The sequence below is a fragment of the Helianthus annuus genome, chromosome 13 (assembly GCF_002127325.2).
Source record: "Helianthus annuus cultivar XRQ/B chromosome 13, HanXRQr2.0-SUNRISE, whole genome shotgun sequence".
NCBI classification, from domain to species: domain Eukaryota; kingdom Viridiplantae; phylum Streptophyta; class Magnoliopsida; order Asterales; family Asteraceae; genus Helianthus; species Helianthus annuus.
Genome location: NC_035445.2, coordinates 87,660,857 through 87,675,542, shown reverse-complemented (window position 1 = coordinate 87,675,542; position 14,686 = coordinate 87,660,857).

Below are 14,686 nucleotides of genomic sequence, written 5' to 3'. Positions count from 1 at the left end.
TGGATCACTGACGAACCACTAGGGTGTCATCGTGCCACCAGTGGAACCACCCGATCATATCCATCTCCACATTTTTAACTCATATTCTTCTCTAAAAAATACAACTTTACCATACAAATTCTTCAACAACTTTCAGAGGGTTAGTGGGTCCTCTTGAATCCTATAATTGATTAATTACCATTTTGTATGGTAATAAAAAGGAAGTGTGTACTTTTATCCTTTCCCAAAAGAATAATTTCTACTAAAAAGCATTGGCCCATCAACATGGAATTAATCTCGTTACATAAGGATGGATTTAATGTCTAGTTCTATGTCAACATGTATGATCTATCGTAGTCATTGTTGTATTCCTGGTTTTTGCGCCATTGAGTTAACACAAGAATACAAGTACTAACATATACCTGCACGTCGCGTGTATAAAGAACTTTTGTAAGTTTGGCTTTAGTTAGGTTTATCCGGTCCGGACATGACAAAACAAAAATACTCATATCTTAAAACCAACTACCTTGATCGATTAAAGTGATTTCAAATCAGTTCTAAGCATTTTGCTGTACCGACAGGAGTTTACACACAAGTACAAAACACCACTCTTAAAATGTTCCCAATGTAGGTTCCATCTACTCATTTGCTTAAGGAGATCCAAGAATATTATTGGCATAATTACAAGTTGCGACATGATAATATATTATATATTACTAAGAAACAAAACTATAATGTTTAACTACAATTTTTTTCATATAAAAATTTGATCGTCATATATATTTCAACCAGAACTTGTTATTTTAGTTACTGTTTTGGAGTTTATGCTAAAGACAATGAACATCACATGATCAGTATTAGTTAAAACACAAAGATTCTAAATTATATAAGTACAAAAATAAACTTTAAAATAACAACAACAACAACATCGATTTCGAATGCTTTGGCAGTTTGGCTACCATTTTAAAGACAAAATGGATGATCTAAGCCATTGTACTTTTATATTTTTTTAGTTATATAATATTGCATGATTTTCACTTATAATCAAAATAACAAGCTGTGTGTTTGCGAATTATCAAGGTTTATTTTTTATTTAATAATATTAATAATTAGTATACTGATTAATTTCATATATCATAATCAAAATGATTATTATTTCTTTCATGACATCTTTTGAAAATTTGGTGTGTCGATTTACCTCATCATACTCTTTGTTCAAATATTTTTAGTTACTTGGTGTACTTTAAAATTAAACCAATTAATTTAAAACTAGGATTTTCCTACCGCGTCTAGCGGCGGGGTATCCGCGTACGAACTAAACGATAAAACTCGATATGAAGAAGCAAAATATAAATGTGTAAAAAACTAAAATTGAAATAAAATGTAACAAATGGAAGAAAGAATTGTGATATGGTACTATGACGTGGTGTTGAGCCGTTTCTAAAAAAATTATATCACGTATTTAGTTTTTGTAAAAAAAAAAAAACTAACGAATGAAAGTTATAAAAGGAAAATAAAACTATAAAATCATTGAGTTAAAGACGTAATTTATTATAATGTAAAGGGCTAATTCGAAACTTAAAAAAGGAAAAGAAAGAAAGAAATGTGACCGTAAAAAGTGTAAGAACCAAAACCTTGGTGGTCAAAATGTAAAACAAAACAAAAGAAATCTTATGAGATGGTTTAAAAAAATCAACAAAAGTTGAGAGGGCAAAAGTATAAGAACCAAAACATTGGTGGTCAAAGTACAAAACAAAAAAACAAAAGAAATTTTGTAAGAGTTAAAAATGTCATTTAAAAATGTGTAAATTACATAAATGCCACAAAGAAGAAAAATTAATATCCAAATGTAGATGATATTTTTGTAATTAAAAGAAAAATAGAGGGAACATTAGGTACTGTAGCAACATTATGCTCTTTATAATAAATAAATAAAATAAAATAAAATAAAATATAATATAATATAATATAATATAATATAATATAATATAATATAATATAATATAATATAATATAATATAATATAATATAATATAATATAATATAATATAATATAATATAATATAATATAATATAATATAATATAATATAATATAATATAATATAATATAATATAATATAATATAATATAATATAATATAATATAATATAATATAATATAATATAATATAATATAATATAATATAATATAATATAATATAATATAATATAATATAATATAAACATAAACATAAACATAAACATAAACATAACATAATATAATTAAAAAAGTAAGATTAAGCAATAAATATTCAAATAAGTAAAAAAAATATAGAAAATATTACACACATTTTTTTAACATATTTGATTCATAGAAAAAAAGGATTTAGGTATATAATTATAGTTATTATATTTTGTATTTGATTTCTAAAAATAAAAGAAAATATGCCTATGTGTCATGTGGTTAAAGTGAAAAACAAAAACTTTTAATGACTAAAATGAAAAGAAACTAAATTTACTGTAGCTAACATGATGTAATTTAATATATACTGGTGGAATATCCGTGCTACGCGACGGGAATTCGATCGGTGTTTTTTCGGTTTTTTACGATACCAGCACTTATTATAACAACTAAAAAAGAAAACCTTATTAAAAAAACTTGATATGCTCAAAAGGATATTTATATGTATTTACATCGATCAAAAACGATAATAACAAATATCAATACTGGTTCAATAATTACCAATATCGGTACCAATGTTGCTCAGTCAAAATTGGTTCGTCATAGTACCGGCACTCGCATAAGTTAAGATACCAAAAAAACTCTATTTAAAAAAAAGTTAATGAACACAAACTATTAAAAAATCAAATTAAATAAAAGTTAAATTGATTAAATACGTACATTACAAATATCGGCACCGATACAGAAACAATTAAAATTTTTAATTAATTAGTTTAAAAAATACTATGCTCATGAAAATTTTAATAAATCGGAAATAGATATGACTTGTAAATGTAAGATTTCTTTATATGAAAATATATGTGGATTGAAATAAAAAATAAAAAAAAACATTAGTGTTAAAAACAAAAAAAAAATTATGTATATTGTAGCTTTTACTTTTCTTTAATAAAAGATTGAAGTTTAGTGTTTAAAACCTAAAAACTAAAATTATATCAAAATATATGTGGGTCGAAGTAAAAAAAGTAAAAAAAAACATTAGTGCTAAAAACAAAAAAAAAAGTATATTGTAGCTTTTACTTTTCTTTAATAAAATGCTGAAGTTTAGCCATCTTTAGATCAAGTGGTGAAAGGCTTGTATTTTGCTTGAGAGATGTAAGTCTAACTCTCACTTGGTGTAGAGTGAGGCATTGGTGGGTAATGATAGGAAACCCAAGGAAACTTAGGTTCGACCCTTGAGCCAAACAGATTTTACTGGTAATTTCATCGTCGTGTCTATGGGCGGGTGGATTACCAGGGTTTCCCCGGAATTGGTGGTGGACTCGGGTTACTCTTAGAGTACTTTAGTCCAGTAGGTGCCCCAAGAATACTCAGGATTAATTCTGTTAGCTGTTCCAAAAAAAAAAAAAGACAAACTAAAACTTTTTTTTTGAAGGGTGACTTTCTATGTACAGAACGTATTGGTCACCGGGTTCATATCGATGACATTCCCCCGTCAGCCCCGCTCTTCCGGACGCGATGTTCGATCGGGCCCCGGCCGTTGCGCAAGCTGACCTTCGCCCGGAAACCATACTGCCCCCACACGAGAGACTCGCTAGGGTAACAGCTGGGTAAAACCGGGTTGCCCTCAGGACCGCGCTATGCCTCGGTAGGAACGATCCATCATTGGGACGTCCTCCCCCCGAAATGCCACAGCCGGGTTTCAAACCTGTGACCTCCCAAAGGAAGACACATGCCCAACCACATGGGACTAAATGGGCTGGGGAGAGGATAGACAAACTAAAACTTGACTGTAGCTAATGTGATGTGGTTTAATATATGATAATTATAATTTAATATATATTTTAAACTAGGTTAGAACCCCGTGTATTACACGGGTTGAATAAATGTAATTTTATATATTAAATAATAAATAGTTATATCTTTATGAACCCCGTATATTGTACGGGTTAAATAAATGTAATTTTATATATCAAATATTTAAAAATAGTTATATATTTAAAAACCATGTATATTACACAGATTAAATAAATGTAATTTTGTATACTAAATACTAAAAACGCCGTATCTTTAAAAAAACTCATGTATAATCGGGTTGAATAAAACTACCAAATAATAAAAATATTACATCCTTAAAAACCCCGTATGTTACACGTGTTGGATAGATCTAAAAAAGAGTTATATCTTTAAAAACCATGTGTATTACACATATTAAATAAATGTAATTTTGTATATTAAATACTAAAAACTTCGTATCTTTAAAAAACCCGTGTATAGTCGGGTTGAAAAATCTACCAAATAATAAAAAAATTGCATCCTTAAAATCTCGTGTATCACACGTGTTGAATAAATCTAATTTAAATAGCAAACGATAAAAAATTATATCTTTAAAAACTTCATGTATTACACGTGTTATATAAATGTAACTTTGTATAGTAAATAATAAAAAAGTTATATTTTTTAAAAACCCCGCATTTTACACGAGTTGAATAAATATAATTTTGTATACCAATTAATAAAAAAGTTATATTTTTAATAAATTAGAATAACATTTCATATTTATTTATTATTTATATATTTAATATAAGATAAGTAGGAAATAGAGGTATTTGTTTTAAAAATATATTAAATTAACAATTTAGATTTGAGGATAATATTTTATTAAAGCATGATAAGATTTAATACTAATTTATTATTTATTTATTTAGTTAATATGAGATAAGTATAGATTTGAGGATACCTTCTATGAATGACACGCGTACAAAACTTGGTTTCTTTTATTATAGTAGATAGATATGATGTCAGCTAGATAAAATAAAAAACACTCGCTGAATTTCAGTCCACACTTCTTTTGTAACTCATTTAAGTCAAATTTAGTGTAATAAGTTAGAGATTTAAAATAAGTTGCAATGGAAAAGAGTATGTACATACGTTAGATCCTAGCGGTCCATCAACGTTACTTTTTGTTTATATGTTTGATGAAGTGTTTAGAACCCATTAAAATATTTTTTAGAGTAAACTGCAATTTTACCCCCTGGGGTTTAAGCCAATTGGCACTCTGACCCCCTCCTAGGAAAATATCGCATTCTGACCCCAACTAATGAGAAACCTTGCAAAATTACCTCTGCCGTTAAAGAACTTAATAGTTCTGTCAAATGGTATGTAAAATGACTATATTACCCTTTATTCTTATCCCATATGATTTGTTCTACTCTGCAATATTACCCCCTATGTAAAATGACTATATTACCCTTTCTTTTAACCCCCTATGGTTCTCTGTATTCTGCAATATTACCCCCCCAGTGTTATAGACTGTTCCAAACATTACCCCCTGCAGGAAACAAATCCTTTTCCCGCCTAAGAACCTGCTGCAAAACACATATATGAAAACACATACCTGCTGCAAATTGTTGCCTGTTTGTTGAGGTAGATTATGTACACACTAATCATCAAAAACAATAGATTAACCAGACATGACAATCATCATCTCACCAAATGATCAGTTTCTATCAGTTAACATCAATTTCTAAACAAGCATCACTTTCTACCTTTCTAAACTGATGCAAACTGATGCAATGCAAACTTGCTGCAAACATGGAAACCTGCTGCAAACATGGAAACCTGCTGCTAACATCAATTTGTAAACATGGTGCAGTTTCTACCTTTCTAAACATGCAAACCTGCTGCAAACACAGAAATAAATGCAGTTTCTAATGATCCTTTTGGTATCCAATGATACCATTAGAGTTCAACTGCTGCAAATGCACATAAACAAACAACTCAAACCTAATTGCAGTGTTATCTAACACTCTTAATCTGTAGTGTAATCGATTGTACTTCATCAATCTAACATGATCATCTAACTGATGCAAATGCAAATGCACATTATAACTAAGCCTAACTGATCATCAATCATAATCTTTAACACTCATCATCATCCACACAAAACCTGCTGCTGATCATCATCATCATCAGTCATCAATCATCTAACTGATCATCATCAATCATCATCATTAACATTCATAATCATCATTAACACTCAAAACCTGCTGCAAATGCAAATGCACATCTAACTGATCATCAATCATCATCATTTAACACTCATATAAACAAGTAGACTGTAATGCATGTTAATCATCACCATCATTAACATCATTAAGAGTGTTAGATAACACTGCTGCTGCATCTTACAAAATCATCATCAGTCATCATCATTAACATCTACTTTAAGTTAAGTTAACCTACATATTACACAAAACCTACATAACTACTAAGTTAACATCAGCTCAACTCTCCGGTGGATAATGGAAGTTGAGGACAGGCCTACCAAACATGGAAACCACCAGGTGGACCACCAGTGATGAGCTTGATAGGCTCATCGTCAGGTCAACTGTAAAATTAACATGGAAATCAGACTAATATTTAATACCCTGTTTATAACATGAGATTAACTAACACTGACACAAATCCGACCCTAACCCTGTTTATAACATGAGATTAACTAACACTGACACAAATCCGACCCTAATGGGGTTATACCCAATCTGTAATATCTAATGTCGAGCCCTGATTAACTAATAATGGACGATTGTACCTGACGTGTGGCGGATCAGGTATCGGATCAGCCAACATACTAGCGGCATTTCGTCGGAGCTGTGAAGATCGCCGAAGAAGATCGCAGTTGATCAGAGATAAGTGGAGAGAAGAAGATCGCCGAAGAAGAAGAAACAGGATGAATAGGATGTGGAGGAGATTATAAGGTGGGGGGTAAGAGTGTCAGGAGTGTCATATGTAAAGGGTGGTGTCTTGAGTAAGATACAAAAGTAGAGTGAAAATGACCTATATACCCTTTGACCATTACTAAATTATGTTGACTTTAAACAGAAGTTGACACTAGGGGGTAATTTTGCAAGGTTTCTCATTAGTTGGGGGGTCAGAATGCGATATTTCCCTGGGCGGGGGTCAGAGTGCCAATTGGCTTAAACTCTATTTAAATGTGCAAATGCAGCTATGCATTACAGAAAATAATCAGTGGCGGACCAACTAATTGTGTTCAACGAGACAAAATTTTGTTAAGGTCGTACGTATATCAAGGAAATTTTATCGTGTTGAGTCGAGTTTTGTAGTATTAGAGTGACTACAAATTTGAATTCAAATTATACTTAATTTCACTTTTTACTTTGCAACGATATCACCTTAAAGTTAAATTCAATGCCAACGACCACCTCGTCATTCAGTGACGATTACATGTATTTCGATAGGGAAAAAATATGGATCGGGTAGGGTAAAAAAAGTCCGGCTTAAACAAACTACCAAAGTAAAATAATGGTAATGGAATAGTTACCAAAGTAAAATAATGGAATAGTAAAAAACAAGACACAAGAGTCTTGGTTTAAAACTTTACGCAATCACCTATAGAGGTGTTCACAGTAAAATATAGATATAAGTGTAAAATGTAGAAATGGTTTCTGAGTTTGTTGCCACTTTAATTCAAAAATGAAACCTTTTGTATCTGGGTCCTTAAGATTTTATTTTTGTTGCCATTTCCATCCAAATGATAAACTCAGTTAAAATGTATTGTTAACTCATATGAATGACTTTGGCAATCCTCAAACCTCAGGGACGATTTTGCCACTTTCCCAATTAGTCTTTTCTTTTTTAGTTTTATCAATTTTATTTTTATTATTAAATAAAAAAATTATAAATAAAATATATATACATACACACCCATATACACACACATTTATAAATTCACACACTTATTTTTTTTATTTTTTTACCTTTGAATAAAAAATAACAGTAAATTAATGATGTTTAGTATGATCGGAAAGACATATGGTACTGATGTTTGGTACCACTGGTTGACGAGGGGAGATGAGGTACGAGTGCCGAGAAAGAGGGGATGGTTGTGGTGGCGGCAATGGTGGTGGTGATGGAGGTGGGGAAGAGAGAAGGATAGAAGAGAAAAAGTGTGTATGGTGAGTGTATACAATGATGGAGTTTGAATGAAAACTCACTGGGGGCGGACTCTTAAAAAATCTAATATTTTACACTACTAAAAAGAAATTCAGAAATTTTCGGTAAAATTATCATTGTGAGCGAAAAATCGGTGGGGCCGACCTACCCCTGGCCACAATAAAACTTCGCCCATGTGTGTGTATAAATTAAATTATAATTGTGTGTATATGTATATATATTATAGTTAATTTATTATTTGTTATTCTAAAGGTAAAAAAGAAAAAAAAATAACAAGTGTGTATATACAAATGTGTGTGTATGTATATATGATGTGCGGGTGTAAACAAGTCATATTATGTATAGTTTGTGTCGGTTTTAAGCATTAGAGTGTGTTTATTCATAGTAATTTGTGTACTTATTGGTTGTCGGGTTTTTCAGGCTTAACAGCGCGTAAATGCAGTACAATGATCATACAAGCTGGAAAACGGGTGTTACAAGGTAATACGGAGTGAGAAAGTAGAAATGCTGGAAACCATGCTCCCTCGCGCCACGCGACGAAAAAAAAAAATAGAAAATATCCCGTTAAGGTTTTCGCACAAAATGGAAAATGATAGGTGTAATTAAATCAGTGGCCTTTCGATTACTATATATATGAGATAATAAAAAAAAATCGGTCACACGTCTAATTTAGGATATGTGGGTAGGCCCAGCCGGTTGAAAGGTTCCTTAGGCTTGATATAAAATAACTTAAAATAGGAGTCTTGTGGGTTCCCGCCTTAGGAGCTATAGTGAAACTGAAACTGTGGAGGGTATAAGAGGTACGTCATAAGTAAGAAACTTATAAGTTTCTCCGATTAAACTGACACACCTGTTTCTTTTTGTGAAAACAAATCCGAAACAGTGTGGCGCCCGAAAAAAAATATTATCATTCCATCCATCCATTCATCTGAGCATATGTAAAAAGAAAAAAAAAACGTGAGGTTTATGGCATTAACCATGGGGATGGTGACTCGTGTGGCGTATGTCCGCTTAACTGATCGTATACAAAAGCATGTAAGCTCGCAATATCATCCATTCTTCCATCATAAAGTTTAATCGGACTAACATAAGAGTTTGTTATATAAGACGGTAGATTTAATAGCTTTTAATCTCATAAGCTTGAAACGGGAATAGGTGGACCCGTAGTCTTTTGAGTGTGGGACCCATAGATGACTATATATTACTTGAACTTAACAGATCGAAAATAAGGGCTTGGAAACCGGCGGTTGGGTTTAAGTGGATCGTATATTCACAATCTTGGTTAACGTGTGGTTAGATTTGTTTAATAATATCATTGAATATATCGAAAGCCATTTGTTTTGATTGTGATTCCATTGCGAATAATTTTTTCGGGGGCGAAAAAAGATAAGTGTGGGGATGTGATGTGCGGGTGTAAACACGTCATATTATGTATAGTTTGTGTCGGTTTTAAGCATTAGAGTGTGTTTATTCATAGTAATTTGTGTACTTATTGGTTGTCGGGTTTTTCAGGCTTAACAGCGCGTAAATGCAGTACAATGATCATACAAGCTGGAAAACGGGTGTTACAAGGTAATACGGAGTGAGAAAGTAGAAATGCTGGAAACCATGCTCCCTCGCGCCACGCGAGGGAGTCTATGTGAGGTGTCGCGTGGCGCGACAGGTGGAAGTCAACGATTAGTCAGCATAAGCTTCTTCGCGCCACGCGAGGGTGTGAGGAGGTTCTGTAACGTGGCGCGAAAGTGGTACAGCGTGGAAATTTGTAATTTTTAACCTAGTTCGAAGAAAACGTGGGGAATTCATTACGCAGCCGCCAGAGGACGATTGGGAGCACTTTTGGGCGATTATTTTCCATCATCTTCCATCTTCCAAGCAACTTGTTCATGATTAATCAATTTCTGGCAAATCCTGAAGCAACAATGACCATGATGCGCGGCTAATTCGCTTGTAACTTCTACTCGGATGAACTTTTACATTGTTTTGCATTAATTCTTGTTTACGGATTCGTATAACTGGTACAGCTTGACCACTCGTGTTGGATTCTTGGTAAAAGTTCATTGTGTTTGAATTATTTGTCGTTTATTAAGCGTATTGGCAACTTTCTTGCGTTGTTAGCGGGTTGGTAAATTGGCGGGTAGTTGATACAATTGAACGGATTATTAGGTGGCATAGTGAATCTTAAAAACTATCCTTGATAATTAATCAGATTCATTAATTCCGAGGCCATGTCTATGTGGTGTTGTGAATCGGTAAACAGGTTTTGATGTTAAACGGGTAATTGGGATTCCGGGTAGAGGTTACTCTTTCTCGTATTGATTACAACTTTATTAATTAGCTTTCTAGTTTTTATAATCAAATTCACAAAACCCCCAATCTAGTTAATTTAGTTCTTAGTTAGAAACGTGACACTGACCACAAATTCCCCGTGGATACGATACCCTACTTACGCTATCTACGTAGCTTATTTAGGTTTTTGATTGACCCTTACGACAGTCATCAATATATATATATATATATATATATATATAGTATTTATAATTATCTTTTGATTTTTATTTAAAGATAAAAAAGAAAATTAAAAAAAAGAATAAATGGGTAAATTGCCAAAATTGTCCCCAAGGTTTGGGAATTGGCAAAATCGTCCATGACTTAACAATACATTTTAACTGAGTTAGTGATTTGAATGAAAATGACAACAAAAATGAAACCTCAGGAACTCAGATACAAAAAGTTTCATTTTGGATTAAAGCGGTAAAAGTAACCTAAACTCAGAGTCTATTTGATGCAGGCCCAAGTGTGGAGGAACGGGCCATCTTGTATCTGGAGGCCCAAGATCGCGTGACAAAAGGGGTTCACTAAAATGGCTCTAACTTGGGCTACAGGTGTCCGTTTTGGGCGTGCGACCAGGCGAAACGATCGTGAGAACGAAACCCATCTTTCTACAAACAACCGTAGGTGGTTTGGGTCAACGTTCAGGCCCAAAAACGCTTATTTCTACGAGTTATTTATATTTTTATGTTTTTTAGTGCTTTTCATGGACTTTTATTTGGTTCTAGCTTTTGGCCCAAGTGTGTTTTGAGGCCCGTTTTGAATTTACGTTGTTATTTATATGGATGTAATGGGAGGAAGATAATCAGTTTTGAGTTTTATGAAAAGTCATTTTTTTTCTCCCAATTCACTTGTGAGTGTCTTGAGTGTGAAACCCCAAATTTTCGGTATTCCACAAGAATCAACGAATTTTGGAAGAATTGTTCCTGGTATTCTGTGTGAATCAACAGGTCCGATTTCGTATCCCATTTCCTAGTCTTCATCACTATTTTGGTATTTAACTCTAGATATAATATATAATTTAGGTTTTTATGTATATATCTTATATACACACACACTATATGGCAAAGGATCATGTACGCTAGAGTTAATTCGTACAAAGTCTAGGAGAAAGTTTTGACCACTGATCAAGTAATCAAATGACTGAGATTAAGGGGTCCCAAAATGTATAATCCACATGACTAAAAACAAGGAAACAAGTGGAGAAATGACAAAATAAGAACATCCAATATTTATGACTCATAAACCCACTTTCTCCACGATCTTCAAACAACTATATTTTTTTTTGTTAAATTACACTGTATTAATGAGCATTTTATTCTCTTTAATTTGAGTAGGCTATTGCTACAGTTTTCTTAATTTTTAAAAATTTAAAAATTAAGAAAACTATAGCAATAGCCTACTCAAACTAAAAGAATGAAATGCTCATTAATACGATGAATCTTTTTAAATAAATATTATAGTATAAGTTATAGCCGTTCGAATATCATGAGGAAATAAGTTTACGAGTCAACAATATTTGATTTTCCAAAAATACTTTTTTCTTAGACCAAACGGTATGGGAGGCATGAAGAATGGGCATGAAACGCCATGTGACAACTGAATCAACATTGTGGCGTGGAGAAAAAAGCACGGGGTGGGAAATGGTGTGAAAGAGGGAAAAAAACAAAGCTAAACTACACTCACCAATCAAGAGCCTCCACCTCACCCACACAATTTCCCTCACGCCGGTGGAATTCCTCCCGCCCCTTCCCCACGCCAGCCACAACGCCGTCTACGAGGTGGTGTTCTGGCATGGCTGTGGCTTCCACGCCCACACCATATGGTCTTAGTCTCTTCTACACTTCGTACGTTTCCTTCCTCTTGTCGAGTAACTTTCCCCCTATACTATATTAGATAGGGTTTAGTGGCATTAGCTCTTTTAACTATCCACCATCCATTAAAATACGAGTCAAATTTATATATTAAAAAATATAAAAGAAGGTTGCGTTTGTGGATTTTTTTTCATTGGTTAAAAAAGAAAGTTAAGGATGAGGTGATTATCTTCTTTTCTTTCTAAATTAAATTAAATTCAAATGAAAAAGGAGGGCGCCCATAAAAAAGGTGTAACACCCGGCTCTTTTGTACTTTCCATTTATAGAAGGTTTTGTTCGTATTACTATTTTTTTGGAAACTTTGTATTCTTGTAATCGTTCCCTTCTTTGTAATCATTGTCAAACTGAGACTTGGATCATTAATGAAGCTTATATTTTGTTACATCTATGTTAAACGCATTCTATGTATACTCGTATGTTCGATTTGGTGAATCAATCTATGTTTAATCGTAATTCTTGGAAACTATGTGCGAAACTTGTAATTAATCTAAACTTATGCATGGAACGTATTTAGAACGAGAACGACACTTGATTTGATACTTATACGCGTGATTATACTTGGTTTATACTTCTCATACTTAATCATGTCTTAAACTATGCCTTTATGGCAAATATGGCTCTTAAAATACCCTAAATGCATCAAATACACAACTCCAGGGGCCAAATTGTAAAAAAATGAAACATATCCGGAACCACAAAGGGCTCGCGGCCCGTGTGAACTTGCCTGGATATCCCAGGCGGGCCGCGTGGACCTTCATATCTGCAGAAAGATGGATGGTCGCGACCAGCCTCCATTTTTGTGCGGGATTTCCTTGTTTAAACCGAGTTTTGGCTCTTGTTAACCCCTCTAATCAACCCTAATCACTTCCCTATAAGTACCCAAGGTCCTCCAAGCACTTGGACACTTTCATCACACTCAAATCTCTCAAAAACACTCTCAAGTTCCAGCAAGAATCTGCATTTTCGGACAGATTCATACCTCTACACTAAACTTGGTATAACTTGCTCATTTCTTGATGAAAACACTTGATTCTTCTTCCTATTTGCTTGGTTAATCATGGAGTTTGATTCCTTGACTTCTCCTTGGAGAAATCAGACCTGGAATTGCTCCGAAATTGACCAAAAACTTTCTGTTTTGTTACATCTTATGCAAACTTCATCCAACTTGTGTTTAACACAACTCAAACCAATGTCCTAATGCTTACAACCCCTCTTATGGTTGGTTAAGCTTAAAAACATGGTTGAGACACTTAAATCAGAGGATTAAACCTCATAAACTTTCTGTTTTGTTAGGGTATTTAACCCACAAGTCATGTCAAGCTTAGACCTTGATGAATGAGTGATTGTAGAACAACTTGGGTTGTTCCAACATAAAATCCTCACATGATTTGATGATTTCCTTTAGTTTAGATTATTTACATACTTGTATTAACCCTAGTTCGTGACCCTCCTTGGTTGTCTTTATATCAAGTGAAGTGGTGAACATTCAAGGGGTCCCTAAATGGAAGCATGTTCTTCCTACCCCATACATGACATTCATGAATGACTCGAGGTGCCTAAACGAAGATCTTAATCTTCTACCTCCTACTTGAAATATTGAACTTAATAATATGTAATACTTAAATATATATATACACACATTCGAACCTTTAATATTAAACTCGTGTTTATATGTTAAAGTAGTAGAATGACATCTAAGACTTAACACTCTATGATTCTAATGGGCCTACTACCCGTGAAATACAATATAACCCTAGTGGTTACGTAGTGTCATATAAGAGTATAAGTCAAGGATGATTATTTTGATATCCTACTTTATGCTATGTTAAACTCCAAATTATAATCTTCCGTTATACGCCAAACTCACACACCTACGTTTCCTTGTGTAGAAGGACTAGGTGCTCCAACTTAATCCATCCACCAAACTCGCTCGCGGGATTTCAAGTAGGAAAGCTTGCAACCACCGTGAGTATACTCGAACCCATTTTTACTTTTAAACACTTTGGGTGTGATGTGTGTAAAATGCAACATATAAATTACATCAAATAAGGCATAAAACTAACCCTTTTTAAGTACTAATGTTGGAAAAATAGTGTTTTTATCTTTCTTTTGTATTTTCAGGATGAAATGAGCTCAAATTCACAAAAGAAGCAAAAAGACAGCAAATTCTAACACAAATACAAGAAAAGGAATAAAAGTAGACTGCCCGAACCCTCAACGGCATCTCCCCAAGCAAAGAAGAGAAAACAGAAGCCTGAACACGCCCCGTGCTCAGCCAGCACGGGGCCGTGCCCAAGAAGCAGCAGAAAAGACAAACCTGTAGAAGCTTCTATTGCCCACCACGGGGCCGTGTCTAGTGAGCACGGGGGCG